The following is a 10,452-nucleotide window of genomic DNA, read 5'->3' on the forward strand; positions in this document are numbered from 1 at the left end:
CCCAGTATCCCTCCCACCCCCCATCCTCCCCCCCACCCCGCCTCTGTGGCAGGGCATTCCCTTTTGTTCTCTCTCTCCTTTTGGGTGTTGTGGTTTGCCAAAGAGGCATTGAGTGGCAATCATGTTTGGAAACCAACCAATCTTGACCTACAAAAACATTAACACAGAAGAGTTAACTTGCAACAAAAGCTTAGTAAACCCTCAGGCAAGGACTGAATGTCACCATGATGCGATACAACAATCTTCACAGATTTTATTTAACGGAAATATTTTTTATTATCTTATTAGCCATTTAGTGGTAACAAGCAATATAAAATAAACTATTGTGGGCCTCCTACGGGGCAGGCTTGAGGGGTGGTTGGGAAAAGGAGACAGTGGTGGAGGGAAAGTCACTGTGGTATTATGATGGGTGTTGGAATAATTGAGTGCCTGTAATAAACCATCATGAACAACTTTGTAAGCTAAGTGTTGAAATAAGGTGGGGTGGGTTTTCTTTTTAAAGAGGAAGAAATATTCAGTCTCCAAAATTCTGTGATAGTCAAGCACTAACACGTGCATTGATTGGAAGCGATAGCACATTGGTTGGAGCGATAGCATAGCGGTAGGGCATTTGCCTTGCACGCAATGACATGGCCAACCCGAGTTGATTCCTCCGCTCCTCTCAGAGATCGTGGCAAGCTACAGAGTATCTTGCCCGCACGGCAGAGCCTGGCAAACTACCTGTGATGTATTCGATATGCCAAACACAGTAACAACAAAAGTCTCCAATGGAGACGTTACTGGGCCCACTCGAGCAAATCGATGAACAAAAGGAGGACAGTGACAGTGACGGTGACAGCCAAGCACTGGCCAAGTGGTGATGGTGTCACATCCAAGTCCCTGAGTGCTTGGACCTGAGAGACAGGAGCTGTCAGGAATGTTGGTTCCATCACACATGCTCCCTCCTGCGTGGGGCCTTAGTCTGAAGGTGAGGCTCAGCTCCTTGGTGTTGCCCTCATGGTGGAACCACTTCTCACAACGCATCAACATGACTGAAGCATCAAACCCGGGAGCAGTGGCAAAAGAGACTGTGCCCACTGCCTGCAGAGGCCCAGGCTAACTCACATTTTTGTACTGACAGGTTGTACTACATGACAAAGGGCCATGTGGAAGATAATGAAAAGTCTCATCTTTAAAGAAGGGGCTAACAAGATCATGAAAACTCAGTCACCTCAACAAAGGATTCTTTTTCACACCTATCATCTTTAAAAGGAAAAAAAATATCAGTGTTTTCTGAATTGATAAGGTTCTGAATTTAGCTGCCAGAAGAATGCACCCAGGAACACATATGCTTTCTCTGACAATCTAAACCACAAAGCTAACATTTATTTGAGGTTTCTGTTTGCACTTGTCTGCATCTTACAGGTAGGGTATGTGCACTAGGGGATGAAGAAAGGACACACATGTTTACACAAGCATCCACATGTAGTTCTAGACATGCAGTATGGCACAGAAGCTCTCCGATTCCCCTGACAGTTCTGCCTTCTCAGCAACCTCAGAGCTTGGAGACTTTTCTTCCCTAACTCAGTGTCCATGCAGTTGACCTGCCCCATGACTGTCTCCTCACTAATGTGAAAGCTCACAAAGGCACTCAACCTGGTGGCTTCTCATTCTGTGTCATCAGTGGCTGGACCACAGCAGGCCTCCACAACTGTTGTCTGCCCTAGTAAAAGACTCAGTATCATCAACTATATTTGAGGGACGATTCAGACCACCCAGACATAGGACTGTGTCCACACCACCGACTTGGGCAGGGCTAACCCCGTGTCAGTGCTTCCAGAAATGGGGAAGAGGAGCAGGGAGACACTGAAAGGACACAGGTACAGAGAGAGGGGTAAATGGGGAGAAGCTAGGATGTGAGAAGCAGGAAGTTAGTGGGACAGAGAGGGATTCTTCAAGTCCTAAGGACAGACATTTAAAAACATGACTAGAAGTGCATGCCTGGGTTTTTTTTTTTTCCTTCTGTACTAATTAGAACTTTATACGCTAAAGGGTTTTGAATGAGGTGCTAAGTGCAAAGTAGGGGCAAGGGTGATATTTTCCAGTTCAAAATTAATGCCCCTTAAAAAAAGGGAGAGTAATGGAATGTCTCACCCAGATGGTTTGGCTCTTTCATATCTACAAACATTCTGAAAGCACTTAAACTATTTTCAGGATTTCTGTGCAGCTGCATTAGGTGATGACTGCTGGCTTATTTCCTGTTTGGTTTTTCCTTTGCTCTCTCTCTCCAAACAACTCCTGGTTTGGATGGCTGTGGTGAGCCCACAAAATTGAATTTATGGCATTAGGAAGCATAATGTAATGATGGAGACACAGGATGCCAACAGGTGGTTTCATGGCCTAATGCCAATGCCTGTGTAAGAGATGCTATCCTGTCACTTGGTGGCAATTTTGAGCTCGGGGATATTCCACATCAGAGATAGCTCTGGTCCCCACAGGTGGGGTCTCACTGAGCTATGGTAGAGCTGCAGGGCTTCCCAGTGATCGGAAAGGCAGCCGACTGGGCTGTGGGGACAGTCAGACCCTATGCGTCTCAAGAGGAGGAATGATAAGTCCTTTTCCAGTGCCACCTCTTTGTCTCCAGGTCCAAAAGGTGTGATTCCTTGGGCGTGCACCCCAGAGCACACATGCAGCAGCTGGTGGGGATCAAGGAGGTTGCAGTGTGTCCATTCTACTACTGGGCACAAAAACACTTTCTTTTCAATTCTGACCACATTCTTAAATGACTGTATCCTCCTTAAGAGTTCAACTATCTGGCAGATGTAACTTTTTAAAAAAGGCTTACAAAGTTTGTCTCATCCTGATAAAAGCTAGAACCCAGGATTCTAACCTTGCAGGCTGCTGCTGGCACATTATAATCTTCCCACTGCTTATGGTTTCACTCCTTTCCTTTAAAATTAAGCTCAGTAATTTTGAGGGGTTTGGAGCCACACCTGATAGTGCTCAGGGAATACTCCTGGCTCGGTGCTCAGGGACCATGTTCGGTACCAAAGATTGAAATGGGATTGGCAGCATACAAGGCAAGTGCCTTCACTCCTGTACTCTCTCTCCAACCCGAGCATAATTTCTTTTTTTTTAAATTTTATTGAATCACCATGAGATAGTTACAAGCTTTCATGTATAGATTACAATCGCACAATGATCAAACACCCATTCCTCCACAGTGCACATTCCCCACCACCAATATCCCCAGTATATGCCCCCCTTCCCACCCTCCCCCTGCCTCCATGGCAGACATGATTCCCCATACTCTCTCTCTCTCTCTCTCTCTCTCTCTCTACTTTGGGCATTATGGTTTGCAATACAGACCCTGAGAGGTTATCATGTTTGGGTCTTTATCCACTTTCTGCACACACCTCCCATCCCGACCGATTCCTCCAGTTATCTTTTTCTTAGCAATCCCTTCTCTATTCCAGCTGCCTTCTCCCCTTTGCTCATGAGCATGCATCCAGCTATGGAGCAATCTATCTGTCCCGTGTATCTACTATCCTTAGGCGTCAGCCTTATGTTATGTTATTTTATACTCCACAAACGAGTGCAATCCTTTTATGTCTGTCCCTCTCTTTCTGACTCATTTCACTTAGCATGATACTCTCCATGTCTGTCCATTTATAAGCAAAGTTCATGAGTTCATCTCTCCTGACAGCTGCATAGTATTCCATTGTGTAGATGTACCAAAGTTTCTTTAACCAGTCATCTGTTCGAGGGTACTTGGGTTGTTTCCAGATTTTGGCTATTGTGAACAGTGCTGCAATGAACATATAGGTACAGATGTCATTTCTACTGTGCTTCTTTGCATCCGTGGGATATATTCCGAGAAGTGGTATTGCGGAGTCAATATGGAAGCTCAATTTCTAGTTTTTGAAGGACTGTCCATATTGTTTTCCAGAAAGGCTGGACTAGAGGGCATTCCCACCAACAGTGAAAGAATGTTCCTTTTTCCCCACGTGCACGTCAGCATTGGTTGCTTTTGTTCTTTTGAATGTGTGCCAGTCTCTGTGGTGTGAGATGATATCTCATTGTTGTTTTGCTTCTCCCTGATGCCGAGCATAATTTCTTAAATGTGGGTCACAACACTACACAGGGATCATGTTGAAATAAATGTTTAAGATAGATATATAGTTACGATCTAATGATTTAATATCAGACAATATTTTATTTATATACCTATTTTATATAGTTATGCTCAATGTGACAGAAAAAAATATTTTTTTGGCTTTTTGTGTCATACCCATCGATGCACAGAGGTTACTTCTGGCTTTACACTCAGGATTTACTCCTGGTGGTGCTCAGGGGACTGTATGGGATGCTGGGAATCGAACTCAGGTCAGCCGCATGCAAGGCAAATGCCCTCCCCACTGTACTATCGCTCCAACCCAACAGAAAAAAATTTCTGGCCTAAAGTATTGCAAGGGGGTGGGGGGGAAGCTGATGCAGGCCTTGTTAGAAGTTTCACTTCACACCGTAGAATAACTCCTCTGAAAGCTCACAGCTAGCACATTCACCTCCCTTGTACCACAACCAAGTGTGTGCAGCCCACACCCCATCATTACAACGAAGAGGGAACAAACATCCCAAAAAACTACTCTGAAAGCAAAGATCGAGGAGGCAAACCCTAGCCTGAGTGCATAACAGGATCTGCCGATGTGTAAGATCTCAGGACTAGAGGATTTGTCAGAGAGCAACAGTGAACAATCACACACTGCTTCACAGTTAAAGTGTTTATAGACATCATCTTTCTAATTAACTTTATGTTACAGTGAGTTAACATGATTTTAGTTATGATTTTTCCCCAGTGGATATTACATAAATGAGAAGAGTCTCCGGTACTAGGTAAATAATCTCTCCACAACAGATCACAAGATGCTCAGTAGGCTTCTCACCTCACAATGGAACCTTCAGGAGAGGCACATCCAGGCCCCACGAGGCCATTGTCTGATTTTCTACAAGTTAGTAATAAAGGACTCTAACAAATCTATAGCAAATATGTGTTGAATATTTATTCCAATCATTAATGAGCAGCAAGACAAATCTGCTTCAAAAAGGGGCTGGAGGAACTAAGACTCACATGAGCTCAGAGAGGCCTGGCAGTATGGAGACAGCAGAGCACTGGATCATGGCAAAGGTACAAAGCCAAAACCCAAACATCACTCGCAGTTACCTTCACTACTGAGCAAATCCCCTAGCGACTTTTCACTCTTAAGTGGAAGCTATTTAACATTTGACTTAAAAGGGAGCTGGGTCCTCATCAATAGAACATGTGAAGTCCAGGTTATTCCCCTGGAGCAGGGCTGTGCACACCTTTCTCCTGGGGACAGACAGCACAGGTCACAGGTTTACTGAGCCATCTAGTCACCCTCACAAATACTCCAGTCTGCTGCCTCAGTGTGAAAGCAGTTACAGGCAACAGGAGGAAAAAAAGCAATGGCTGAATTTCCATGAAACTTTATTTTAAATTATTATTATTCAAAATATTATTTTAATTAATAATAAATTTTAAATAATTTTAAAATATTGTTTTAATTAATAATTAATAAAATATTAACTAATTAATATTTTACATTATTTTAATACACTTTAGGGCGGGGGAGAGAGATAACGGGCCTAGAGATGACCCACATGACAGTTTGCCTAATCATCTGTCCCAGAACATCAGATGAATGACCCTGAGAAGACCCAGATAGTCCTCTGAGTACTACTCTGAAGAGCCCTACTCCAGTCTTTAGTGGCAGCTTTGAGGTAATTTTTTTTAAAAAAACAAGAACCCAGCCCTACCGAGGTCACCAGTTGCCCCTCACAAGCGGCTCTCCGGCACGGCCATGGCCCCAGAAGCACAGAAACCAATCTCTTAATTATCTGACTCTCAGTAGAAATACTTCCAAGGTTAATAAATAAAATAGCAGAAATCCAAAACCTCGTGGCTGCTATTGTGGCCGCGTGACATCATTTAATTCTTGAACCCAGCTGTAGAAAGCAAATCATTTCACAATGCTTTTTCAGCATGGCTGACTTGGCGGGGGGGGGGGGGGGGGGGGGGGAGGGTAAAGTCTAAATAATAATGGTGCAATTTTTATCGAAACAATGAAGCTAGTCAAAGTAGATAGAGTGTTAACTAGAATTCATCTGCCCCACAGGCATTGGGGGAGTGGGGGGGGGAGGTTTATTGGGGTTCTTCGTGGTGAAAAATAAGTATTGGTAAAGGGAAATGTGATTGATATTTGCATGAACGAGACCTAAACCTGAAAGCTTTGTAACTTTTCCCACAGCGATTCAATAAATAAATAAATTTAAAAAAATAAAGAACCCAGGTCATAAAACAGCAAGGCCAACAATAAACAATTCAATCCCCCACTACTTAAGTGTTTCCTCAGCTGTTGCTCTGGAGCTCACTCAGCCTTTGGACTTCAGTTAAGAAATATGTGTATGAATACTAGTGTCAATATCAGTGCATAATTTTTTAAAAATCATTACCAAAAGAGGAAAACTCCAAAGCAATCATGATTGATAACATATATGTCGTATGTATATTATGAAATGTATTTGGTTGTTCAGATGACATATTTGGGCTTTAGCCTCAGTTCCTGCCTCCTGGGACCCAAACCCTTGCAATTTCCTGAGCTGTAAGAGCAATGGGAGCATCTACTGTCATGTTTGCTCTCTCATCCTCTATTCTTGAAAACATTCAGAGCCACCAGTGAAACAAGTGTCTAGTTATTCATAACCAGCTCCTCCGCACCATCACCGGATACTGGTCTAATAAAGGTCATTGTGGGGAAGCACCTACGGAAGGGGCAGGCTGCCAAGAGACTAACTTCAGAGACAGCCATCAAGAGGACTCAGTGTTGCCTGCTGGGTTGCCAGCTCCCCAGAAGCACCGATGGTGTTTGGAACTTGGTGATTCATACCCTTTAATACTTCTTTGTAATAAACCAGTGACCTAGTGAGAAGAAAAAGGAAATAGGGACTGGAGATATAGCACAAAAGTCTAGAGCACACACTTTGACAAAGCGGAGTCCTGAATTCGATCCTCAGCTCCTTGTGGTCTCCTAGGAGTGAAACCTGCCCAAACACCAACCTGGGAATATACCCTGAGCATTGCCAGGTCCCAAACCAAGACCAAACAGGATGAGAGAACATCCTGACCTCACACCAGGCTGTCTTCACTGAGGCAACTCAGAGGGGAGCAGGTTGAGTTTCCCTCCCTGCCCCAGCAGAACTCCAGCAGCCGAAAACCTCCAGGACCCAAACACCTCCATCCTCACGGCTACTCTCCACAGGCTTGGACAAGCCTCACCTTTTTTTCTGAGGGAACCTACAGAAAAAAAAACCCAAATCTTTGGTACCCGTGACTGAAATCTCCAAACTCGGCTTGGAACAGGACTGGGCCTCCCACCCCCAGCTCCCTAGTTTACCAATGGCTTGGCAGCAACACCCACAAACTGTCCCTGGCACCATATAATCTCATCAACAGCCAAGATCCAGAGACTCAAATAAAGCTCCCGGAAGAGAGCAACATAGGTCTAACCCATGAGTTAATCTGCTCTATAATCATATTCTAAATTTCAGAATTCCTGAAGCGACCTCTCATACTCTACCCCACTTATGTGCCAAGAGTAGCACGCATTTGTTTGGGTTTAACATACATGTCTGTAATCTCTTCTACAAGGGCTGAATGGCTCCAGGATGAAATACTATCAACTTCACACACTTTCCTTTTATGATGGTGGGGAGGTGAAATGGTGCTGGGGCTGGTGTTTGAATATTAAATGTATGAAATTATTGTGAACAACTTTATAAAAACAAAAAAAAATAAAGACCAAACAGGATGCTATGAAATAGAGGCTCACTACTAAACAAAGCATTTCTCAGATTCCCTAGGGTTTTCTGAGAAAACCTTGGTTACTTGGTTCAGAAAGAGATTTTAGATCCTATGAACTACCTTCCCTTTTTCACACTCTTGAGTAATCCTCTTCAGGGCCAATAGGAAGCCTTGTGCCAAAGAGAGAATGCCAAGGGCAGTTAAGGCACACATGGTGCCACTTCCAAGATGGAAGTGCATGCACCCAGAGACGGGGTGTGATAGTGATTTAAGAGATGAAGCCCAGGTGCCACTTACGGGAGCTCAGCACTTGCAGTTAAGATCCAGAAATCTATCCCAGGGCTGGAGAATCCAAGAGGTAAGGAAGGAACTTGCCTTACATTTGGCTGCTTGTGCTGTGACCCTGGCTTCCTCTCCAGGACCACACAGAGCACCATCAGGAACGACCCTTGAGCACATCAGGAGTAAGTGCTGGACAATGTCAGGTGTGCCCACTGCCATAAAATTAATATTTAAGACCAACCAAAAGATGTTTCAGCCTAGTTTTTTTTTTATAATTTATTTATTTATTGAATCACTGTGGGAAAAGTTACAGAGCTTTCGGGTTTAGGTCTCAGTCATGTAAATATCAAACACATTTCCCTTTACCAATACTTATTTTTAACCCCGAACCCCAATAGACCCCCACCTCCCCCCACCCCTCCCAATTCTTGTGAGGCAGATGAGTTCTAGTTAATACTCTATCTACTTTGACTAGACAGATTGTTTCGATAGAAGATGCACAATTATTGTTTAGAGTTTACGACCCACCCCCCACAATCAGATATGCTGAAACAGGGTTGTGAAATGATTTGCTTTCTACAACTTGGTTTAAGAATAAAATGATGTCGCGCGGCCGCTATTGCGGCTGCGCGGTTTTGAATTTCTGCTATTTTACTTATTGACCCTGGAAGAATTTCTATTAAAAGTTAGATAGTTAAGAGATTGGTTTCTGTGCTCTGGAGTCGTGGCCGTGCCGGAGAGCCGCTCGTGGGGGGCAGCTGGCGACCTTGGTGGGGCGTGGGGGACGGCCCACAAAGCCCCCCTTCCCATGAGGTCCCTGCCGCTCCCGCCGAGCCCGGCTCAAACCTGCTTTCCACAAGGCTCCCGTGCGGCCGCCATCTTTCTTTCCAGAGAGGAGCGGGCGGGCCGGTCAACACCCTTTCCCCTCCGGGCAGGCTTGGTGGCGCTGTTTAACACATAGTCCATTTGCTTTTCTGCTCCAAGCGGCTGGTTCTCTGTGCTAAGTCCTTGTGCCTCCGGGGCCGTGGCCGTGCCGGAGAGCCACTCGTGGGGGGCAGCTGGCGACCTCGGTGGGGCGTGGGGGACGGCCCACAAAGCCCCCCTTCCCATGAGGTCCCTGCCGCTCCCGCCGAGCCCGGCTCAAACCTGCTTTCCACAAGGCTCCCGTGCGGCCGCCATCTTTCTTTCCAGAGAGGAGCGGGCGGGCCGGTCAACACCCTTTCCCCTCCGGGCAGGCTTGGTGGCGCTGTTTAACACATAGTCCATTTGCTTTTCTGCTCCAAGCGGCTGGTTCTCTGTGCTAAGTCCTTGTGCCTCCGGGGCCGTGGCCGTGCCGGAGAGCCGCTCGTGGGGGGCAGCTGGCGACCTCGGTGGGGCGTGGGGGACGGCCCACAAAGCCCCCCTTCCCATGAGGTCCCCGCCACTCCCGTCGAGCCCGGCTCAAACCTGCTGTCCACAAGGCTCCCGTGCGGCCGCCATCTTTCTTTCCAGAGCTCAGCCTAGTTTTTAAAAGGGTGGGTGAAGGTAGAGTAAATTGCACACTTACCACCTTAATGTAGTGAAAATGATCTAATCTTTCGTGAACACATTCCTCTGTATCCTGACTCCTATTAAGTTAGGGTGCAGGTTCAGTATATAGCTCCAGACATAACTGCCACAGAACAAAATACTAGAAGCATGTTCCGTACAAAATATGGCTTTTATGAACTCAGGTAGTTACTCTATACCTACTGCCGGGTTCCAAATACAATGATAAGAGGCAACAGTTACATAGATGAACACAACCCAGTCCTTCTTGTTCCCTTTGCAGATCTCTGTTTTTGTTTTGTTTTGAGGCCACTCCTGGCTTATTGTTTGGGGTTGTTCTTGGTAGCAACCATAGGCCCAGGTGGTGCCAGAGACTAAATCCTGGCCTCTGCTATGCAAAGCATGCACACCAGCCCTTTGAGCTCTTGCTAGCCCCAGTCCTTATTCTTAAAAAGCTTAGTCTATCAGAAGAAATACATGCTAAGTGCTATGTAAGTGCCAATTGAACTGTATGCAATAAATGTGTTAAAATGTCGTATGTGGTCAATGTTACCAAGGTCAAACTGAGGCAGAATACAGGCAATAAAAGTTCAGTAGAATAAATCAAGCCAGTGTTGATGGCTCTATTAAATGGCTAATAGACAAGAGGAGATGGAAAGACACAATGACTGTGCTTAGCTTTAATACATTATCAAATCAAATCCAAAACTTAGGGCTGGAGAGATAGTACCGGGGCTAAGGCACCTCTATTGTGTCCTGCACTCAGCCTGCCGCAAATCCCTAGT

The sequence above is a fragment of the Sorex fumeus genome, unplaced genomic scaffold, assembly GCF_029834395.1.
Source record: "Sorex fumeus unplaced genomic scaffold, SorFum_2.1 ptg000169l, whole genome shotgun sequence".
Lineage (NCBI taxonomy): Eukaryota > Metazoa > Chordata > Mammalia > Eulipotyphla > Soricidae > Sorex > Sorex fumeus.